This window comes from Plectropomus leopardus, chromosome 14 (genome assembly GCF_008729295.1).
Source record: "Plectropomus leopardus isolate mb chromosome 14, YSFRI_Pleo_2.0, whole genome shotgun sequence".
In the NCBI taxonomy this organism is placed as follows: Eukaryota; Metazoa; Chordata; class Actinopteri; order Perciformes; family Serranidae; genus Plectropomus; species Plectropomus leopardus.
This window is the reverse complement of record NC_056476.1, coordinates 13709008-13733888: the sequence shown is the minus strand read 5'-3', so window position 1 is coordinate 13733888 and position 24881 is coordinate 13709008. Positions and strand designations below refer to the sequence as shown.

General features: G+C 40.1%; 1 protein-coding gene across 1 annotated transcript in view; it reads left to right on the top strand.

Annotated features, from left to right (window-relative positions):
- rps6ka1 (ribosomal protein S6 kinase a, polypeptide 1) overlaps positions 1 to 24881 on the top strand; it is a 65958-nt gene that overhangs the window by 19014 nt on the left and 22063 nt on the right. The window lies entirely within an intron of this gene.

Genomic DNA, 24881 nt, shown 5'->3' with positions numbered 1-24881 from the left:
GCTGACCTTTTGAAAAAAATGGCAATCAATATTTGGCAGCCACTTCAAAAACTTCCTGATGAGCCATTTAAGGATTCAAATGATATTTTACTTTTTATACTTTATCCGATCGTGCATAAATCTCAATTGATGTCTTCATGGAAATATTAAATTAACTTGATTAACAATGACCATAAAATCAGTCAGATCAAACCTTTCAGGCCTTTTATTACCACAGATTATTACAGATGATAGATTTTTCAGTTTTTATGACATCATTTAGTCCAACATTAAATTATTGCCTGACCTCAAGAACATGTAATACTCCCGCTCGCAGTGTGAGGAGAATCGGTTGTCATGGTTTCACATCAAAGTAGCTGACAGTCAGCCTGGCAAAAGAAAGAACAGGGTTATAATTGGATAATTTTAGATTTGCTGTGGTTCTGTAAGTGGAGGACACACATGAAAATGCAGCTTTTGTCATTGTTATAGACATGAAGGCGGGGAGCACAAGCAAGCTGTAAGAACCATTGTGGTGTTATTCATTAAAACCAAGACATTAATGAGAAATAATATCCCAAGGTGGGATGTCACAGTGTTTGGATAACATTGTGGCTCAGCGTGGTTGTTCATGAAGATTAAGACAGGAATGGCACAGTCATTTTTTATTTTATTTTTTTTGCAAAAATGCAAAGCTTGGGCTCGAGGAAACTGTATTGAACATCTGTTATTAAAGCTTATATCACAGTTTCTACAGTTACCTTCCAAGTCTATGTTAGGTTAATTTATCAAACTTTTCAGGAACTTTTAAGCTTGTAAGGATAAGTCCTTTTAACTGATAAAATTGAATGATAAAAGTAAGACCTTTTTTAAAAAAATAAAAACACACATCTGCAATTTCACGATAGCTGAGCAAATTCCCTCAACTGAAGAAGATACTATTGAAAGCCTCAGAACAGCTTCTAAATGAATCATCTAGTGAGTAAGGCTGCAGGATACGATTATTTTCATTATCAGTCAATATGTCGGTTATTTCCTTGTTAATTCAGGGTGTCTGCAGGTCCTTAAACCTCCTAAGATGACTTAAATTCAGTTATATAAAATTATACTTTTACTTACCTTTAGGCAAAATGCAGATTAACCTAACTCACTTAAGCAACCATATTCACACATGAAACCCACCTCTGTGAAGGACCACAGTTGTATTACTTCCCTTTACACTTACCTGAAATGCTTGAATAAGAAAAACATGATTTTTCTGAAAATTGTCACAAATTGGTTGAAATATTCTTTTAAAGGTCTAACCAAAACATTAAATTCAAGTGACTGGTACCTGCAAACACTCTGTAATCGTTCAGTGTATGAAGTGTCAGTTATCAAAAAAAAAAACCTTATAATTTCTCAAAGCCTAAATTGATAACTGCATAATGCTTGTTTCACGAACACATTCCAAAAAAAACAAACATATTTCAGAGATATATCATATAAGACAAGCAGCATATTTGAGAAGCTAAAACCTGCAAATGGTCGGAATTTTCGCATGAAAAATGACAGAAACAATTATTCGAATATCAAAAAGTTGCTGAATTGATTAATTGACAAGTCACTGCAGCTGTAGACACAAAATAAGGGTTTCATACTCAAAAAAATCTGAGTCAAATAGCATTAAAAATGCTTGCAACAGTGACTAAATGTTAAAAGAAAAACACAATATGGGGTCAAAAATATGCATAGTATGCAGTTTGGACTAGTGTGTGTGTGTGTGTGTGTGTGTATGTGTGTGCGTGTGTGCGTGTGTGTGTGTGTGTGTGTACTTTTATATCTGTCTTATTGCTGCTGATGTGAGTCCCACCTCAGCATTAACTCCCACCTTCCAAGCCTGAGGGCAGAAAGCAGAACGAGGTAATGTCTTTTCCATTGGTGTCTGTGACATCTTTTGTACTCCCTAATGTAAATAATAACTTTTAACTGCAGCTAGGTGCTTAGCGAGTGGTATTTGTGCTTTACTGACTGAGTGACGAGAGTGCGCAGCAGAGTGGGAGATGGGAGCGATGGAATTGTCAAGAGCGAGAGGAGAGGGAATAGAGGGAGGTGCAAACGGAGGACTGCAGGAGAGAGAGCACAGAGAGGAAACAGTGGGCCGCCCCTGCATACTGTAGTTCCCCCGCCAGCCAGTCGTGCACAGAAACACAGCCAAATAGTTCAGAGCTTTGTGACTGAAGTAAGACTTGGCTTGCAGGAAACCGAAAAGGAGAAAGTGGTAGAATAACTTCTGACACACACTCTGGTCTCTTGGGAATGCTGTGTGTGAAGCAGATTTACAGACACATTCATGTTGCTTTCTCTGAATACAATGTAACTCTGGCTAATCTCTACATATATCCTCAGATCACAAAGGCTTCCTCATGGCAGTGCATCTTTCCTTCTCCGTTCATGTGTGTGTTAACCATAAGGAGGGCTCAGGGCAGCCTTGGTGTTCAGCGTTCCAGGACTGATTAAATATTTACCAGTGGCGAGAGTGTGTAGGCAGGGATTGTAGCTTACATGATGAGCTTTTTGACCTCTGAGCCACCATAGAGCGCCACAGGGCTGGCGAGTCAGGCTTGCATAGCCTCGCGGCGTGTGTTTGTGCAAGCCTCTCTGTGTGCACATGCATGTTGTAGGCATGGCAACAACTGCTCTCGCTTTCTTTTGCAAACATGACCTCGCACTTGATTCATGTAGCATTACCCAGCTCCCGCCCTCCCCTCGCACATAGACACACACTAAATACACACACATACATTTTCCTCTGAGGTAAAGCATTATAATATCAATCCTGGTGTAATCTTGAAATCCTGGATGGAGTTAAGATTGATTACAAAAGAGTCTGGATGACTGTGGTACAGTCTGTTTGCTGCTGTGATTAGTTTTGTATCCTGCACCTCTTGCTGAAGGTTTTTTGTGTTTCATGGTCATTTTGCCCGCGTGATTTTCCGTCCTATTTTAAGATGATCTCGGAGATGATGCTTCAGAAGTCACATTGATGAGGAGTTAACCCTGCAGTGCACACCACTGCTGTGGCAGCTGCTTCAGGAACATCCAGTTCGTACCCGAGTGCATTACACTTGGGGAAGGAAGAGAGGAAAGGGAAAAATGGGAAATAGTGGACAACAAAAAGAAGGAAGGTAAAGGAAGGAAGCTAAACTAGTCTCTTCTCTTTAATAACAAATGAATGATTGATAAAAAAATCTGAATGTGTGAAGATTGAAACCACACTTGTATCTGTACACTGAAAATGAAGCTGCGCCCAGCAGAAGGTTATCTTATCTCAGTATAAAAGACTGAACAAACAGCTAGCCTGTCAGGTAAATAACTAAATCAGTCTGGTATTGAGCAAGAGCGCTGCAGCTGGCAGTGGGGAAACAGGCAGTAATGTAACGTTAATGGGCAATTGCACAACGTCAGTTTACATCCACCAAAAGTGCTTTTTTTTGCAACTGGCAGGCTGGGTTTGTTATTTTAACCCTAGAGACAGACCTTTTTGTGAAAGAGCAGCCCTGAAATCACTATGGCTACACCCAACAGACTTCATTTAAATTTAAATTATTATATCATCACAAAACACTTCATTCAAAGTTGACAGTTTGTCTTCTCACTGTTTTAACAATCCCAAGCTCTGGTTTGGTTAAAATACACCCTTGATTCACCCAGGTAGATGTGAAATATGCTGCCTCTGTTCAGGTTAAAATTACTGTTATTTTAAATCAAGTTTGGTGGTTTTGGCAATGGTAATTTCAGGGCTGTTCCTGGTTAATTCAAAAGGATATTACTCTAATAAAAGGTCTGTCTCTGTAGGGACCCTTTCCATATTGATGTGAAATGGTTAAATTAACAATCTGAGCCCATCAATGGCAAAGACAAGCACTTTTAGTGGACGTACACCGACAGTGTGCCAATGCCCTTAGTGGTTAATGCAGCCAGTTTCTCCACTACTGGCTGCAGCATTCTCTCTCAGTACTGGACCAATTTCAAAACATTTTGTCTTTATCAGTCACTGAGACACAAAACGTGAAAATAGGGTCTAGGTTAAAAAACACCAAATATATCCTTTACTTTATGAGCTATATAGGTGCTAGTTGGTTAGTTGTGTTTGCTTAGGGCAGATTCAAGTTAGCTGTTGCCCCCTGATTTCAGTCTTTATGCTAAGCTAAGATAATCTAGCCGCAGCTTGATAATTGTGGTATCAATATTCAACTCTCACTAAGAAATCCAAGAAGCATTTGTCCTAATGTGGTGTTTACTTCCTGTTTGTCAGCTGCCATCATTCCTCTCTGTGTCTTTTATGGAGGAGCACTCTCCTTAGTTGGCATACTGCAACTATCACTGCTTTGAGGGATTTCAATCTGGTAAATTCACCAAACTCTCCTCAGATGGCCCGAGGGCAGAAAAAAAGGCAGACTCATTTCTTTTCCACCTTCTCAGTTGCTCCTCTCTTCCTCTCTTCCTGCTTTAGCTCTCTCCTTCTCTCTTGGCTCACATCCCTGCAGGAGCTGTAAGCATTTTACCTCTTGATGAGATGCATCCTATAATTTTAAACTGCTCCACTTCTGTGACCCTAGGGTTTTGTTGACTAAAAGTATGATTCATGAGAAGACTGTGCACAGGGCAGTTTTGCTGTGGAAGTGTGTGATTTCTATCCCCCCAGGCTCCTGCTGAGGCTCTAATTCACACCAGGATGTTGTGTTTTTGTCAGCCTACATACATGGAGTGCCAGGTAGACTGCAAAATGAAACACATACATCAGTGTTGTTGTGTTTAATAAATAACGTGACACTGTAAATATGGTTCTACCCCTCAACCATCTGCTGCTCCTGTTTGCCAAGTTCCAATGAATGCCAAAGATTATTTGCAAATTCAGTGATGATATCACCAGACCTGTGATTGTGGTTCACTTTACTTCAGAATATCTGGATTTGTGCCCAGAGTCAAGATATTTGGTCTGAAAATTTGACTTTATCTCTTTCTCTATGCTATGTTGACATCTTCTTTGCTGTCCCCTTCTTGTTCCCTCCCTGATAAAACCTCAAAACATCCATGTGTGAGCCACTCACCCTCTAGCCATTTCAGCTCACCAATAGGTTTTCATGAATAAAAGATCTGCATCTGCACAAGGTGCTATAAGGTGTGAATGTGCATAACTGGATGACTTTGCAACAGGATATTGCTGTAAAAGGGCACGCATGCCCAGAGGGCCCTCCCAAGCTTATTAAAGGTTAAATAAATACAATAAACCTTAATGGAAGGAATGAGGATCAGGACAGAGGCTTGATCCTGTGCTAAGTTGTGTTTTCCTGCTCTGCACAGCATCATCAAACATTTTCATAGCTGGAAAGTGTCAAACACTTCTTAGAAAACCCAACCACCATCTTGCAAAATAGCATGAAATCTTGCCAGAAGAGTTTTGCATTTTATGCCGGCATCTGCTTGGCTGTGATCCCTAGTGAGCAGAGGCCTGTATTAACAAGGTTTGGACACGCTTGGAGCTTGACAGTGCTTACATTCCACTGCAGGGTTAGAGGGAGGGGTTAACAGGAAAAAGGGGTTAGATGCAAAGAGAATAGAGCTGTCTCCAACTAATGATATCACTTTGGGCTTCAGGATGCAGCCTAACATGCACTTAATGTACTGTTTTCCAGTTGGTGAACACTGGTTGTTTTTTGTGTATGTCTCTTTGAGGCAGTGTGTGTGTGTCTCTATATGTGTGTCGTGAACCCAGTTGAACTTGTAAAAAATGTGCATGCATTCAACTCAGTTTAGTCTTCCTGTTGCCAAAATAAACCTTATAATGTTGCAGCTGTTTGGATTTGTTTGTTTCTAGCTGTGTAAGTTCTATTCTGTGTGTGTTTGCTGTGGTGGCCGATGAGGGAAGACATGCTACAACAGCCCAAAATAGTTTCATTAGGAAAAAATGTGCTGCAGCTTCAGAAATGATGCCAGCTAAAATTCAAAACAAATACAACATCGGAAATATGTTGCAAATTTAAAAAAAAAAAGAAAGAAAAAGGGGGTGCAGAAAGCCAAAACAAATACATTAAAAGCAAACATGCTGCAAAAATAAAAAAATGATGCAAAGTCAAAAACAAAATGTAAAGACATTTTGCACCTTTTACGCATGTCAGTTTCAGGTTAATTTTGCTTTTGATAGCTTGACACCCATTAACTGGTATCAAACCATTTAGATTTTAAGAAAATAACACAGAATGGTTTGAAATACAAGAGGCCTTACCTGTTAGTCAAACTCTTCATTAATTTAGTGAGCTTTAGCGCAACATTTCAAATCGCTTTATGATGTAAATGTCTTGCCTTTAATTAAATTTTCTGTTGGACTTTGCTGACATACAGTCCATGTTAACATGCAAAACATAGTACCTACAGCCCTCTTCACTGGTTAGCCAATGTTAGCCTTGACCAGTCAGCACTGTGCGCCACCTGGGTCAGGCAGGATCCAGCTAGCCGTCTGGCTCATTCTGAGATTACTGCTGTGCAGCTACATTTTGAGCCTCAAAATGCCTTTGTTAACTATGTTAGCACAACTAGCTGTACTGACACTGCTAACTTTGCTGACAGAGCTAACAGTGACGGTGCTAAAGGACATTTGCAGCTGAAAACTGAGTGACTTGGGGGGAGACAGCATTGTGGGATGTTTCCATAGCAACACTGTGGGACGTCATTACTTGTAGCAATTGTCGAATGAGTTGCACCGGTAGCTGGCCTTCATCTGACTTGGGTGATGCACAGTGTGGTAAACTGTGCATGATGAGTGGCAAAATAAACCTACAGCACCCCAACTGGTCAGAAAATCTTTGTGATTAAACAATTATAAGTTACCCGTTGACATTTCTGATATCTTTCTATGCAGCTGCATCACGTACCTTCTAATGGAAATGTTTTAGTCCATTGTAGCTCGTTTGCCTTTGTCGACGGCTGTAGTTTTCTGCGTGTGTGTGTGTATTTTGCGCACTCATGTACATTTTACCCCCCAAAATGTGACTTTGATTGAACAAGGTGCAGCAGTTGGGAAAACAAAAATGTCAACTATTACAGTTTAATAAGAGCAAGTGCTGATGTCAGCACTGTGGCACAGACTCAGAGGTGACTTTGGTTGTGCCCATCGCAGATGTAGTTCCAGCACACACACATGCACACACGTGTACATACACAAACACACTCTGACAGCCAGTAAGAATAGAAAGCAGGGTGTGAGCTCCAGGGTTTGTGCTTTTATAGCATTGTTTTGCTGACAGCTCTGTCATTATTACAATCAGTAGTTTGAGAGCATCATTGTCTTGGATCATATTTTGTGACAGGATACCTAGAAGGCAGCCTACACACACACACACACACACACACACACACATTGTAATAATGTTTGTTTCCGTTGGATTGCTCATCCTTTTTCACTCCCAGATGCGTTATAGTCTTCTGATCTAACATGACTCAGATGGTTAACAAGCCTGACTGCAGAGCAGGATTATGTGTGTTCTGGACTCACAGTTGACGGAGCTTATAGCTCTTTGCACTCCTCCTATGACCCAATATTTTTTTCTTTCTTTCTCTTTTTCCTCCCCAGAGTAGCTTACATTATAACCTGCATACCTCGGCACCTCGTTTCATTTCCTGGGTGTGTGATTAGCTGCTAGTTAGCTATCATAAAAATGAGCAGACGTTTTAGGGGGTGTAATCACAGTGCAAAGCCTGTTTGTACGCAGAAAAAAATCATTTAAATCACTATAGCTTCACAATAAGATTTTCAGACTAAGCAAATAGTCTGTTATTTTGATGAAATGTCAGAGGATTATACTTCCATGAAATTAGATTTAGAGATCAAAGTCTCTGCTTGTAGTGCAGTCTGAATATCTTAATCTTAGATCAAAGTGAAAATCTATAAATTCAGCACAGGTACGCAGGATCTTAGAATAATTAGGTAGTGCACAAGTAATGTATCAGGCTTGGATGGTATGTGTTTGTATCAGTTTTTGAAAGTAACAAATGCACATCAAAGAGAAGTAATATTCTTACAGCTGTTTTCCTTGTTAAACAGAGAAATAAGACTGTACACCTTTTTCATTCAACTTTCTCCTGGTCACAGAGGACTGACGAGTCTTAACTGCTCATCATAAAACACACTTCATTCAAACTCGACAGAAACATAATAAAACCCAAACCGTATGTCTGCTTTTCCAACAATCACCAGCTCCGGTTTGGTTGAAGTAAATCCTTAATTCACCAAGTTATATGAAAAAACATGCAGTTATTCCCCGTGATCTCTCTCTGCCTGTTGGCCACCAGCTGTTTACAGTCCTGTAACTTATCCCTCCAACACTAGGTGTCGCAGTGTCTTTTAAATCACCTGCCTGTTCCACCAGTAGAGACTGCAGACTGAGCTCTGGCGGTGCTCGGTATACTACTTAAAATGAGTTGAATAGAAAAAGAGGTGCTTGTATTTATGATTTCTCTTTTACCTGGTATACCGTAATACAGTGATACTGCCCATGCCTATAATGTACTAGTTAAAATCCCAGACCCTTATGTGCAAGGATGCACACATAACATGATAATTAAAACTTTGAAAATTAAAGTATAAAAGTCTGTGTATGAATTCAATTGTTAAAATGCCTACACAGTATTTTATCAGAAATCTAAATAAAACTGTGCTCACTGTTCCTGCTGTGCACCATTTCCATTGTAAAGCAGTGAACCATAAATGGATGTCAGCACACCCCAATTTAACCTGATTTGCACATGAATGCCAGTCGTCACCATGGCCCATCATTTACCATGGTAGAAATAAAAGAAAATATTTATTCTGCAATTAAACCAGTCAGAATAGTAATGCACATCTAGCTCCTCAAAATAAGATTTGTTCTATCACAGGGATTGATGGGAGTCCATCTCTCTGTACCTTTTACCTCTGTGTTGGCCACAAAGCCCTGGAAGTTAGCCTTGTTGTCACAACTTTAGCAAAGGTGCCGGAAAGACCACCGGCTGATAGACTCTGATGTAACTTGAAGCCACAGGAGTGTTGGAGTCCTGTCAGGAAGGATTAAGAAAGTAAAAGCGCACACTGAGACAACATGCTTAGGGTTATTGGAGAAAAAATGATCCACAGAAGTTTTATTTTTTATCACTAGAAAGGGGTAAGATTGCTAGACGGTAACCTTTGCCTCACAAAACAAATTATGATGCTTTTAAACAGATTTATGACAGAGATTGCACTGAGAATGGAAACCTCATACTGTGTTCTCTGCTCCTTTTTTTTTAGGCCAGAAAATCAATACTGTCCCTAAAGACTTATCCTCTCAGTAATCTTGTATTGGCAATGTCCCAGAACAGACCCAAGCAGCAGGCACTGTTTTATTACCTTCAGTGATCATGCATAGCTGTATATTATCAGGCAGACTAGCCTGATGACATATGCAGTTTTTGGTGTTGCGCTGTATACAGCAGACTGTTACATAGATTGTAAAACCATAGGAAAAAATGTCAGTTTAATATATCACATTCAGGTCAGCTTACACAGAGAGGTGTGTACGTTTGGGATGCAATGCACAGGACATTTTTTTCATGCCTCCATGTCGGCAACAGCTGTTGGCCACAGGCATTATGTTTTTCGTTGACTGACTGTTGTGTCCGTCCGTCCCATTTTCATGACCACAAAATCACAAGAATGCCTTGAGGGAATTTCATCAAATTTGGCACAAGCATCCTATGGCACTCAACTGATGAACTGATAAGATTTTAGTGGTTAAAGTTAAGGTCACTGTGAGCTCACAAACTCAAGAATTTGTGCACTTATTATGGCAAAATTTTACACAAATTTCTAATAGGATAAAGTGATGACACTTTAATTCCAAAATGTTGAAGTTCACTGTGACTTTATAATGTTATTCAACGCCATAACTCAGAAAGAGATGGGAAGACATTTTGTCAGATGCTGAATTGGTGGCACTAATTCAGCTTGAAACTGTGCTGATTGTATAGAGCTTGTGTGCTGTCGGGTTAAATGTTGATGTTTTGTAATTTTTATTGTATTTTTCTGAATTTCATTTGTGACTTGGGATATTGTATCTGGACTATAGCACGTTGGATTTGATTTGATTTGATCTAGAGTGTGCTGGGTGCATACGTGGGCTTTGGTTTAGGGTAACGGTGCAGTTTATGTGAGACTTTCATTGTATCAAAGTGCCTCTTCATGTATATTTCTGTCCTCCACATATGTTTTGATATTATATTATTATTGGCCCCAAGATAAAACAATTCAGTTTATAATTCAAATGTTGGTACAGAAAGTAGTGCATGTGTCTTCGTTTCAACATGTGTGGCTTTTATTGGTACATTTGTGTTTGTGTTGATGTTGAAATGAGCAATATGGCTCCACTCATGCAGCATACATCTGTGTTTCTGTCTATGTACTAAACATACTCTGCCCTTCTCTGCTCATTCAGCTTCACTTCTAACACTTTAATTGGACCAGCTGTTCCCTCTTCTCACACAGGACATCATTTGAATAAGTGGACAAGTATGTCAATGTTGTTGTTTCAATTCAGATTAGTCGGGTATGTTAGCGCAGCTCAGGCTGCCATTGGAAAAAGGCTGTTAAAGATTTGACTGTATTAGTAGTGCTTATATTCCACTCTAGGATGAATGAGGGAAGTGCTACAGACAAACATGGTCAGCTTTTACCGCTTATTTTGGTATAATGTTAAATCTAGAGCTGCAAGGGCCAATGAAAAGTCAAACAGCCAAACCCCCAAAACCACTATGACAACTTGCCCTTCAAATAGTAACACTGTTACTTGTCTCTCTCAGATAGAACAAATGTATTATTTAACAGCCTATTAATAGTATATCTAATACGTAAATGAAGTCTATAGATAGACTGCAGCAGATGTCGCGTCCATCATGTAGTGAAGGTCAAGTCTAGCAGAGGTGTGGATACACAAGGATGTTTATTACCTTAGACTGCTAATATCATGCCAATATCTGCTAATATCGCATACCTTTATTACCCCATGAGCTGTGTTTATAAGGAAGGAAAAAAATCCACTTGTTTTAGTTTTCCTTTGTACTGTTTGTGAAGTGACTTTTCCCAGCATGCAGTTACTAATGGGAATGCTATGTGATTTGGATGTGTCAATAGAGTGCTTGAATCTTTTCAGCTGCCACTAGGCTTATAAGAGTTCAAATGTTTTAGCCATGAGTAATCAAAAGTCAGATGGAGACAGAGCAACGTGATGGAAATTGCCTGTTTTTTAAGGGGCTTTGCTGTTTGCTTGTTTCAAATTGTGGACCGTCTTGTTAAATTTGTGTTAGAAAACATTTTTGCTCAGTAGCTCAGCTGGTAGGGCTGGCGCCCTGTGTACAGAGGCTAAGTGCTTGTTACAGCAGCCACAAGTTCGATTCCGGCCTCAGCCATTTGCTGCACGTCATCCCCTCTCTCTCCCCCTTTGACACTTAAGCTGCCCTATCAGAATAAAAGCAAAAGCCAAAAAATAATCTTAAAAATGTATTATAACACTAACAGTCAGATTCCATATCTTATTATAAAGCAGGCACAGGTGCTATTATATGATGTATGTGAGAGTATCAAAACGCTCAGTCCACAAGGAAATGCACACAGTGAGCATTCAGAAACTGTGCCTGTAAACAAGCTGACAGGACGTCTGTGAAGTTATGATGTGGAAGATGATGTGCAGATATGGAAGACCCAGAAACACAGACCAATCAGAGCAGACTGGGCTTTTTGGGAAGGGGGGGCTCAAAGAGAAAAGCACTAAAACTGTGTTTCAGATATAGGGTAAATTCGGCTGATAGACAAACATGAGAAAATTAATGTCTTTTTCAATAATAAAGCATGTCATTGTGTTCAAATAGAAAACCAAAATACAAGTATGGACCAGAAAATTAGCATAATATGGGACCTTGAAGTATGACAAAAATAAATAAAGCCACATTTTTTTTTGAAAGAAGGTAGTTTCTGTCAGAGGTTTAACAAAACGGCTTTTAAACGAATTGCTGATCTTATGAGACTTTAGAGAGAAGTGAAAAAGTCACTGACAAGACGGAAATGACTGATAGCAATCTGAGTAAAGTCAGAATCACACTTGTGTATTACTTTATGCTTGAGAGGAGAGCAAATAAGCTGCATCTGTTGACATGTTGATTATATACATTTGATTGGAAACATGAGCTCGAGAACTTGCTCTAATATTGATTTAGAGGGTTGTGATGGTAATCTTGGGAGAATTTGAATGTTGTTTGTTGAAGCTGACAAAAAACATACCCAAGTTCATTTCAGCTCATGAAGATTTGACCTGATATGTGCCGTCTCTGTGTATCGACAAGTTGTGATATTTCCCGTCGATGATCTGCAAATGTGTGTACTGCACAAGTGAGCCACATCCTGAAAGATGATCTAAAAGTTTGATACTGAATTTTAAAGAGATGGTGTTTGTGTGTCTTAATAAAAGCAGCTCAAGGCTTCGAGAGGCAGAGCCAGGATTTGAAGTGCCCCCTCTTTCAAAGCAAGTGACCTTTACGAGAAAAGAGAGGTTGAATAAGCAAGGATTATGGAATGAAAATGCAAGGATTAGTAAGTGAAATGCATCTTGGTGCTTTATTTGCTTGAATGTTCAGTCTTTATTCAGACCATGTCCATGCACTAAGTGCTTTATTTGTTAAAGTCTGAGAAGATTTTTGTCTTTCCTTGAACAGCAGCAATCCGTGTAAACTTTTCTAACAATGTAAATATCTATTTCACTGCTATGTTTGTTGCAATCTAATTGAAGTAGGCTCACCCGTAAAAATTTAAACCAACCAAATTGTACCGAAATCTTTTCTCTCTAAATGTTGGGACTTCAGACAGTTGTAGAGAGGCACTGTTTATCTAGTGCATTGCTTTTCCTGAGGTTAATTACAATCCTCCTCGCAGCATCTGTGCTGCTGCAGAAGACATTAAACTGTGGAAAAGCTTCTTAAATGATTGTTGATGATGTGGTCTGAATTGTGATTTAGTGGCCAGCCGCACGTTTGTCCACTACAGGCTGAACAATTCATCACATTTAAACCGACACTCTAATGTCATAGAATGCAATTTCAACGACTTGTAAAATGCCACAGTAATGCTTTGATGCTCGCAGTACTACCCTGTGAAAATGGCCTAGTCCAGGTTTCAGTGCAATCCATGTTTGCACTTCTATATGGTGGATGTGCTGAGAGCGAACAGCTGTTGGCGATCAGAGCAGAGAGTCCCTGTGCTTCCAAACCAAAGGCAGGAAGCTGAAGCAGTAAGAGTTAACAATATGTTTACATGAGGGGAGTGGTGTAGTCATGGTAAGTATTAGTTTTTTGGGGGCTTTTTTTTTCTTTTGCCTTTATTGGCGATAGAACAGGGATAGTGTGAAAGAGGAGAGAGAGGGGATGACATGCAGCAAAGGGCCGAGGCCAGATTCGAACCCGTGACCGCTGCCACGAGGACGCAGCCTCTGCACATGGGGTGCCCGCTCCACTAACTGAGCCACCAAGTGCCCCCAGTTGCTTCATTTTTTAAGCAAAAATGCCAAATATTTACCGCTTTTGCTTGCCTTGATTACAGTAAACTGAATAGATTTGGGGTTTTGGACTATTGGTTGAACAAAAAAGGGAATTTAAAGACCTTACCTCAGGGCTGCTGGAAGTTGTGATGAGCATTTTTTCACGATTTGACAAAAACAAAATGGTATATTGATTAAACAACAATAATCAACAGATTAATCTTAAATGTAGTCGTGGTCCTAGAATGATCTCTTTATGTATTAGCTGACAGTCTGCTACTGTATGTGGCAGCGCTTGCCATTTCCGTTACATGTCATGATGTGATCATAACGACATGACATTATAAGGCTACTGTCGACACTTGCCCTGAATACGTCCACTGGGTCTCTTTTCTTTTCCATACTCTAAATTGCTTTTGGCGTTACGTTCCCCATCTCAGCCTCTCCGTCTTGGATCACACGTGATAACTGGATTGATTGTGTCAGTTTCAAAAGCAGCGATGCCTGGCTCATTTGATTACATCACAAGCAGGCTGATGAGGACTAACCAGACCTGCCGGTTATTGCCTTTAATTCTTGTTTGATCAGACAATAGAAATTACGACGATAACAACAAGTGGAAACAGCGTCTGGATTCTGTCAAAGTGGCCCATTGAGGGGACTCTGGTGTTCCAGCAGCACCTTTCATGACGACAAGGAGGGAACCCTGATGACGCACACACATACGCACATGGACACACACACGCACACAGACACACACACACACACACACACCTCCTAAATGAGAAAAGGCACTGAAGCTTGAAGATGCCCTCTTTCATGCTCTCCCTCTAACTGCCCCTCATCATTTTACGCTGTACATTCCAGTACAGCATCCTCTTATTCTTTTCCTCTGCCCACTTATCTTCCATCATACCGCTCAGCACTCCACCTTAAAGTGTAATACATCATCATGTCTTGTAGTCCAGATAAAGCTCGGTTATTTAACGATTTGTTAAGCAAGTGTCCTTGGTTGTCCTGCCCTGTTCTACCCTGTTCGCTTTTGTTCTTGCAAAGTTTTCCGAACCAAACTTTCTGTGAAGTTTAGTTGCTCAAAGGCGAGGACGGCCTCAAATCAACTCAGACTGAACGCCTTTTGTCAGATCCTGAATGTTTTTTTTTTTCCAGCAAGGTCATACAAAGTCTTGCAAAAGAGATGTTTGACATTGTGATTCCTGAGTGAATGGCATCTGGCGAATCAATAGCTTTCAGTGAATAGTCTGAGCCGCGTTCGGTTCATCTGTTACGTATAAACAACTCTTAGTGTTCTGACTCCTGCATGGCAAGTTAGTCAGTTAACAAGAGTGTGGAATGGAAAATCAGCTTGGTTACGCAAGTTGGACGGACTTTGCTTTGAGATACACACAAACACTCATGCACACACTAGTGTGCGCGCGCGCGCACACACACACACACACACACACAGTCTTCTGACTGCAGTAAAAAAAAAAAAAAAAATCAATTACTTGCAGGCACATGCATCCTGAAGTGCACACGCACCATCATTCATGACTTAAGTGTGAGTCATAGAGTTGTATTTATGCAGCAAGTTAATTGAGCCTTTCCAGAAGGTTTTAACGCAAATGAAAATGGCTTCTTTTTCTTTGCGGTAGCTAACAGGCCTTGTTATGATTGCCTCTGCAGGCCCAGGAGGAGTGTGCATTTTAATGTTTATGTGTGTGCATGTGCAGAGAGGAAGTAAATCAGTTTTTAGTGATGTTTCTGTGCAGTCTGTAGTGTGTGTGTGTGTGTGTGTGTGTGCGTGTGCGTGTGTGTGTGTGTGTGTGTGTGTGTGTGTGTTGGGGGGGTTGCTATAGCGTTTGATTAAAGTGCATGCCCTGTTATCTGAGTTTATCATCAACAGAAACTGATGTTTATGGCAGCAGCAGTTTAAGTGGCTTGGTGTGCTGGTTGGTACACACAAACACGCGCACACACACACACACACACACACACACAAAATCACATAGAGGCTGAGAGATGGTTTACAGCCCAATTACCCAGCCTGTCTCTGTGGGCTAGAAGTGGGCTCTAAATCTTTGATTCTATTGTACACAATAAAACTTCTGGTACTCTTTTCCTCTTACCCATCAGCACTATACTTCACCTCACTGCTCTCTGTTTTCATGGGATGCTGGTAGACTTTTTATCTTTTATCTGTCCATCAATAGTTTTTCAGATCATCTCAAAGGATTAATTTTGCCACAGGTGTTCATTAAAGGAAGGTAGAGGGTTTATTCAAGTGATGTTTTTGTAGTTTTGAGCTTGATTTTTATCCATTTTGATAAGATTAATCACCCCAAAGTCATGGTGAAGATCTGGATACAGGGCAGCATCGCTACAACAAAGTCCAACCCGGCCATGACACAGTCATACAGGTTGAAAATAAGACAACAGATAAATTAATTAATCTAAAACAGGGGTTTTTCACTTTTGCTCCATGGACTGTTTGTATATTGACCTTGTTTTTCTGTCCCAGCTGCTGATGTTTGGATACTATGAGACCTACAGTATAGACAGATATAATTTTAATATCCCCCTACCTCATTCAAGAAAAAATCTCAAGCTCTCTATTACAGCAGCTGCAGATTTAGTATCTAATTGGGTGATGATGTACTGATGACCTACTTGAGTTCAAAATCAGTGTTTTGGTTATGGATATGTGAGAAGTAGTGATGAGGGAAGATGCATAAGTAATCAATAAAGTCATTATATCATTATTCCACCGCTTTGTTGAATACTCAATTCTGGCTGCTCCATTTTGGTATTCTACTGTACTGCTGAATAGCAGACTGCTCTGAATAACAGACCGTTGCTATGGTCTGTTCTGATCATAGACTCTTTACAGAAGCAATAAAAGGTGTTTACGTCATTAAAAACAGTTTTTAAATAATTATTTTAGGTCAAATTGTTGATTTCTTAAGTATAAGTGAGATAATGTACAGCCAGCTGGTCATTATTGTAGAATTTATCCTTTCAGGTTGACCTTTCCAATTCGCGTTGGCATCCTGCATCATCCTGTCAGGGTTCATTTCTCAATAGTGACCCGCTTGCTGTACATTTTTCATTCATTATCCATAACCGCTTGAACTGTTCAGGGTCACGGGGGAGCTGGAGTCTATCCCAGCTGACACTGGTGTTCAAACCGGACAGGTTGCCAAGCTATCACAGGGCTGATGTATAGAGACAGATGACTGTTCACACTCACATTCACACATAGGCAGTCACCAGTTAACCTGAACTACATGTCTTTGCACTGAGGGGTCACGGGGGAGCTGGAGTCTATCCCAGCTGACACTGGTGTTCAAACCGGACAGGTTGCCAAGCTATCACAGGGCTGATGTATAGAGACAGATGACTGTTCACACTCACATTCACACATAGGCAGTCACCAGTTAACCTGAACTACATGTCTTTGCACTGAGAGAGGACGCGGGAGAAAACCCACGCTGATATGGGAAGAACATGCAACGTGGAAGGACTCCACTCACTTGCTGTGCAATGTCCCTTGCTTATCCTACCATGATTCTGACATAATTATCTCATTAAATCAGAATAGCAGGGATTTTTTTTCTCGTGTAAAATGTGTTACACCTCCATGTTATTCAGTTTTTTTCAAAAGAAGTTTTGCTAACCTGAGAATTTGTTCAAAATCTGCATAATTATCCACTCCTTATTCCTTTTCTGTTGGATTCTGCTTTTTGTTTTAAAGACATGTCACCATATTTTCTGTACAACATGACCTGATATTAGCAAGTTCAGACATGATGGTGGTTTACACGGTTTACACAGTGTCTACAAGAATGCGCCAACAAGTTTATCTTTCAATGTCCTGCTCGGTGTGCTTCTGGGACACAACCAGTATTAAAAAAAAAAAGACTACATATAATGTAGACAAGAGTGTGTTAGGCCAGACTGATGTGGATGCACGAATGAAAAACCCAAATGGCACAACCAAAGACGGTTTTTGTGAATGAATGCATCAGTACTGTGTGTGTGTGTGTGTCTGTGTGTGTGCATGTGCACGTGTGTGTGTGTGTGTGTGTTTCATCATCCCAGAACAGACTGAAAACCTACTTGACTTTAACCAGATGCCCCTCAGACTTATGATACATCCATCTTTTCACTCTAGCCCCTCCTCCACCCATTCATGGCTGCTATGGGCCTAGTTGTCATGGTTACCGTGTCCTTGCCGTCGCTAAGCCCCGCTTGCGACTTGTGCCGCCAGGAGGAGAAAGGTTTATGATAAGGCATGTGCACACAAAAAACGCTTCTCATAAATTCTCACCAGTCTTTTCATTCATATATCAGTTTGGCTTTAAACACATATGCACACAAACACACTCTCCCTCTCTCGCTCTCTCTGTGTCACACACGCACACATGCACACACACACTAGTACAGTAGTTACGGCTACTCTGACAGAGAGTCAGCCTCATAAATCATCCATTGTGCACTTTTGCATTTTTTTATAAGTAAGTCTGTGTACTCTGAAAAATTTCTGACATTAGAGTCACAAGCTACATTGCTAACCTTTAAAGGCCATCGCTACATATTACTTAGATAACTTCATTCTCATGCAGCATGCATGGTTTTGGAGAGGATTCTGGCATCAAACTGCAAATTGAAGCCCAGTACGAAAGCACAAAAGTGCTCTTTTTTGTGAAGATGGGAGGCTGGCAAATGTTACCTGGAAGCATCATCCAAAAAATGTTTCCAGCGTGTGTGTGTGTATGTGTGTGTGTGTGTGTGTGTGTTTAGCCTTGGTTCTCATACCAGCTCTTGTCTTACAAAGAGGATGCTGGGAGATCGAGACAGACACAGTTGCCATAGTTTCACGCTTCTCCCTCTCAGGGTCGATTAAGGACAACGTTCCAACCACTTCCTCTCCTTTATAGTTTTCATCAATATGGATGCTGATGGTGTTTATTATCTCTGCTCCGTTCTTTCTTTTTCTCTCTTGATTTAATAAAATTTCTGCTGATTTTTTTGAGGTTTGTTTATTTTTTCAGGTTCTTGCATTTGTGTGTTCTGCCTCATGTTTTCCCTCTTTTTCCCCCTCTCGCTCATCTTTTTCTCTTTCTTAGCAGTTTTACATATTGCCCCCAGGACCATGTAACCTTTGACCTTTGTTGCCATGGCAGCAATGCACAATTGCATTAACAGCAACATATTTCATAGGAAATGTATCAACAACCTCAGATTAAGACATTAATTTTTCAGCATCAGTGTCAGCATCAGCATCAGCATCAGCATCAGTGTTAGTGTAAGTGTCAGTCAGTGTTATACTGACACCTCAGTGTCAATTTCTACAATGAATTTATTCCATCTGGGCTTCAGGGTGAATTTTATTGACACTGATTTAACATAGTCTGACATGGCAGGGCTCCAAGTTTTCACCAGCCAAACTGTAACTGCTGTCTACGCCGGCCCCATATGTCATATTTTCAGCAGCAGAGAAGTCATCTTCAATCAGTCTTTTAATTCCAAACACAATTTAGCCGCAACAGTGAGCTGCTTTTGTCTCTCTGCATTTTATTACATGAAGGAAAAAATCTTTTTTTTTTTTTTTTTAAATAAAAGCTGCACAAATCAATTATACAACAGTAAGGGCTTGGCAATATGTTGACATTATATCAGTAAGACTTATTATTGTCTTGGGCTTTGGATATCGTAGTATCGTAGTGTTGTCTTCTGATTTTAAAGGATGCATTACAGTAAAGTGATAACATTTTCTGAACTTACCAGACTGTTATGATATGTCAGTGATGTGTTTACAGCTTGTTCTGCTGCCCCTTAGTGGCAAAAAAACCACACACTGTTAATACAGTATTAATAAAATTCAAATGAATACATCATGTGACCCGATTTTAGTGAAAAACATTTCATCACAATCGCATTTTATCCTGCTCAGGAAGACATTTGACTTTTTCTCAAAACCTCTAAGATTTAGACTCCATTCATAAGTGAACCTTACATGCTCATTTTCGCAATTTAAATCCAGCATGCCGCATCCATTCCTCATGCCATTCTGATCCGCAACAAGAGCATGCCAAAAAAAAACAATAACCACAACTTAGCCTATGTACAGGATATACAGAGACATTTTTGGCCTGACGTGGCATACATTATAAATAAATGTTACGAACAGGAATGGTTAGTTGCTACTTATCTGGCCTCAGTGCAGAGGAATGAAGACGTGGCTGTTTTAGTAGCAACGCCCGGCTGGTTAAAAATGTCCAACTACTTATTTCGCCTCAAGAGTTGCAGGCAGTGGATTCCATTTAACAACAAGACTGATAGTCGGACTTGTTGTGAAGCAAGGCTCAAGGTTATGAATAGTGTTTAAGACAGGCTCAGGAACGATGCCCACGGCAGTGTTTTGTTTTATGCCCATGTGTGTTTTGAGTATGCGTTTTCTGGCAAGGAGTTGAGGTTGGTATTTAAGGAAAGAGGACTATACGAGAGGGAGGAAGCAGGAAGTATTGACTGAAATATGAAGCTGCTATTTCAGACTGCTCTGGCTGGTGTGAGGAGTTTGAACTGTGAGATTGGGAGTGGTTACGTGATGACAGAGCAATTACAGACGGGTGATGAATAGAAAATTGCTCACACAACGTTATTGTTTGTGTATTCATGGTGTGAAGTCTGTGTGTGTCCACAAGGTGTTCAATGCATAGCGATGTACATTTCCACTGCAGTCAGCCAGCTTAGCTTTAACTCCGATGACCTCATTGTTTATAATACCAGCACCCACTCTTTCTTCTCTTCCTCTGTCTCATCCATCTCTCCCACTTATCTCTCTCTCCCTCTCTTTTGTTCTCTTTACTCCCTCCTGCCATTCCAATCTCTCTTCTATTTATTTATTGACCATCGCTGCCACTGTGGATATTACACAAGGCCATTACAGGCTCATGTCAACTGGCCCAGCGCTGAACTGCCTATCATCTTACTGCCATCCTTGCTGCTGATATTAATAGTACAGAAGCAAAGGCAGGATTTCCTGTAGCATCCGTGCTAATCCTGCAACATCCACCCTTAACTTGTCTATGGCATTTGATATTGAGCTAGCGTCTGTGCCAGTCACTGATTCAGTGATGCAATCTGGTGCAGTGCATTGCGAGATTGGGTCAGTTTAGTCGTAGTTTTATGGGGTTTTTTTTAAGTGGATTTTGATCACATATCTGGTTGTTTTTTAAAGAAATACAGACAATAATACAGGTATATGTACATTTCAGGAAATAAATAGGGAAAATAACACACTTAAATAAATAAACTAATTAAAGAAATACATACATACATTTAAAAAAATGAATTAATAAGAATGAATTTAAAATTAGAAGTGAATGCAAAAATTTAATCATTTTTAAAATTAATAAGAAAATAAATAAAAGGGTTTGAAATAGGGGAATAAAAAATCATTTAATCCTGAATATTAATTTATGTCAGATTTTTATAAATGAATTAATGCCCACTTGTATTTTATAATATTCTTTTTGGTACATTTAATGTATTTTTTTCAAGTCATTTATTTATTTTTGACGGGTTCTGTCGTCCATAAAGGCTGCACTGAAACAACAAACACGAGAGAAACTCCCTTGAGACAGCAACAAGGCCAAAAAGACTTTAAAAAAAAAACTAACTAAATAAATAAAAACAGTAAGGCATTTTTCTGAATACATCTCAGAGCTATACATTTTTTAAACATATACATTGGATTAAATTTTAATAACTTTACTGTACTTGAAGTGTGCAATGTGCAGCTCTATTGTCTGGTAAAACAGAAGTACTGGAATTTATATTTTCAGATACTCGGTGTGTGTACATGTGTGTTGTGTGGATTAAGAATTTTCTTCAAGTCTGAAAACTGATGCCAATGCAGAAATGCCCTAAACCTGCACCCTTTCTCATGGCCAGTGGCGATGCCACTCAATTTATCACCTTAGGAATCATTTTCCTAATGAGTTTATGGTCTCAGTCGCTAGTTTCAAGTCTTCTTCAATACAGCATGATGTACATTTTTTTAAAGTATGGTCTCATTTAGATAGATAAGATAGATGATGAAGTAGGATGTAGTTTATTTTGTGGCTACCTTGTGATTGATAAGTCACTACCATAGCAATGTTCTTGGGTTCTCAGTCAGATCCAGCCCTCACTCCTCCACCCTCTCATTGTCGCTTCTGACTCAAACGATACCACAAACAAAAAGGTGACGTCACAGTGGCTACGTCCACTTCTTTGGTGTGGAAACCATAGTGTAATTGGATGAGGAGATGCGCAGATGGTCTGCTGAAGGATCAGTCTTAACCCCAGTAGTGCTCCCCACCAGCGGGTCAAGGATCAAAACAGAGCAACAGTGACACACAGCCTGTGACAGGACACTCACCAAAACGAATGACCTTTTAATTATTTTCTTCTGTATCATGTGTCTGTCTTGGCACTGATTCCAGAAACACCAGTCATGGTGTCATGTCATGACTGTCAAGTATTGCTCATACTTGTGACACACACACACACACACACACACACACACACAATCTGCTTCTTATTCTACTATTGGAAAAAAAAGTGCTGTAGATGAAGCTCTTGTGTCTGATCTCTCTGCAGGATAACAGCAGCCTCGCTGGCAAAGACAGAGATAATCACGTTAAGCAGTGAGGGATTAAGAATACAAGTCTTCGCCTGGCTGCCAGTTCTTTGTTCTTAGTCAGCCTGAACCTGAACTTTTTTTTTTTTTATGTTATCGGTCTCTTCTTTTATGACATTCTTTAAATCTGTTCTCATTCTGCCTGCCTTGGGCTAAGCTAGTATTAAAGTACCATGATGGGATGTCTGAGGATTGCATTGGAACTAAAGGAATGTCCATCTGCAGCACCGCCACTCCTTTTTTCCCTCCATCTACCTTTTCGCATTTTGTGACCTCCCGTCAGTTGTGGCTGTCACAGCAGGTGTTGCTAGAGGCTATTGATCATTAGAAAAAAAAGCTATAAGGTACAAGGGCTGTCTAATGAGAAAGCAGTACCTAAAAATATGAAGCATATTCTCATGTTTTTGAAATACTGCCTACAATATTTTCAAGAGTCTCGGTTATAATTATGTAATCACGAAATCTTAGTCATAGTCAAGGTAGTGCTGCAGTACCTGTGCAGTGTGTTTTTCCACTGTGTGTGTGTGTGTGTGTGTGTGTGTGTGTGTGTGTGTGTGTGTGTGTGCGCGCTCTCAGGCGGACAAAGTCTAGTGTAGGATATTTGTTTTCATAGTAATGAGACTGAAGCACGGTTGGTTGGATAGATGTTTAGACTGCTCTGTCTCCCTCCATGTACACTTGTCATTTCTGCTGTCTCCCGCTCTGGACTTTCTCACTCATTCTCCTCCTCTCCGTTTCAACAGTCAGAGCTGTCATGCATTTGAAAACGTGCAGGTGCTGCTGCTGCTCGGTTTTCCAGGAAAGAGGAGAGACTACAGTGAGACATTCACTGTAATTGTTTCATGTTTTTCAGCTCGCTCAATACTTGATGAACTTTTTCTCTAGTGTCTGTGCCATGTTGATGAGCCGTCTCTCTTTTACGCCATCCAGTCTTCTAGTTTTTTGGGGGTTTTTTTTGACGTGTCTCTCTGCTGAACCTCCTCATCATACAGAGCAGGTTAGGGCTCCAGTGTACTGCTTCCAAACACTTTGACAAGGCATGGCTGTTGCTTAAACCTGTGTGACCTTTGCTGCTGTGATTGGACAGATTTTAAACAGCAGGCCAGCCTCTGTTACCTCCCACATGCACCCCCTCAGCCCCACTTTTTGTCTCTCTTGCTGTGATTAATGTCAGACGTGACAGTGAGGTTTGGAGGAGGCATGAGCTAACAATGTGAACATGCCCTTACTTGGCCAAAGCTCCTCTCTCATCTTCAGAGTGCTTGCCAGGCTGTAGACCTGCACTGGCCCCTTGTGTTTACCAAAGACCAATACACCACATACATCTGCTTCCTAGCTGTCAGGTAGCCACAGTGAAGCTACAAGTGCTGGTTATAAATATAGCCGAAGCATTTAGTTTAGCCAGATCACACCCCAAAGGAAAATGCAAATTCAAACAGGATTGCCATTTACTCAAAAATCTCTCAGATTTTCGACATTAGCATGCAGTCAGTCTCCCCCTCTTCTCTGGAACTCCTGCAGCTGCCAACAGAAGCTTGTGTAATCATAGAGAGTGCCTTATTATGTAAAGTGAATTTCTCTTTTGTTCAGCTTCACATCAAGGAGTGTGAAGTAGTTCAGTAAACATGTCTGGAACTGCTCTTTGCTCCTGCATTTGTGTCTTTCCCCCTGTCTTTCTCCCAAACTCTTTTTCTCCAGTGATAACACACTGCTTACTGCACCTTGGTACCTCGCTGGTACCCCTTTTCCACCAGATTAGCCCTGGTTCTTGAACTGGTCCCATTCAGGATTCTAGGAAACTTGATGCTATATAGCGAACCACTGCACTTTTTAACAAGTATGCCTCATCAGTGGAAGGCATTGGACAGTGCATAACTGAAATTAATTGTAGTATATTGTGAATCACATCGATTACCCTCAAACTTTTGTCCTGTTATTACAGATGTTTAAGCATTTTCCAGAACTTTTTGAAGTCTTCTTCAGACATTCACTCATATTCCACAAGACAAACTTTTATGGACTTATATCTTCCGTATTGTCAGACTTTCCTTAATGAATATTCATTGAAATACGGAGGACCGTCTCTTTGGAACAACTTATCTCCATCACTAGAATCAGAATCTACATTATTGTTAGTCAAAAAACATCTGTAAAGGAATTTGCAAAGACTGATAGCACTTAATTGACTAGTTTATACTGCATTTCACTTTGTAAATACAAAGGTTTTTATTCTTTGTACATTTTCTATCAGTTTTGTATTACTGCTTAGTCTTGAAATTTTGACCAATTATATTCCTATAATTCTTCTTTCTTTTTGAATTTCTTTCATTTAATGTAGGATTTTTGTTTTTAAAAGGGGAGGTATCTACTTAAGCCATTTTTGGCTTCTAACCTCTCCTCGACAATGTTTAAACTTTTTAATTTTCTTTTTCTGTCTTTTCTTTAGACGTGTACATGCAAATAAATAAACTAAAACGTTTTTATACAAAAAACAAGCCTGAACCATCTATTAATGAAACCAGACCTTTTTTATTCTGACAAACTCTCACTTCTCCATTGTTGCCTCCTTCATTGTCTTCTTTTCACAATCTGTAGAGTATGACAAGCCCACTGATGTCATCACAGTTTGCACTTCAGCTCAA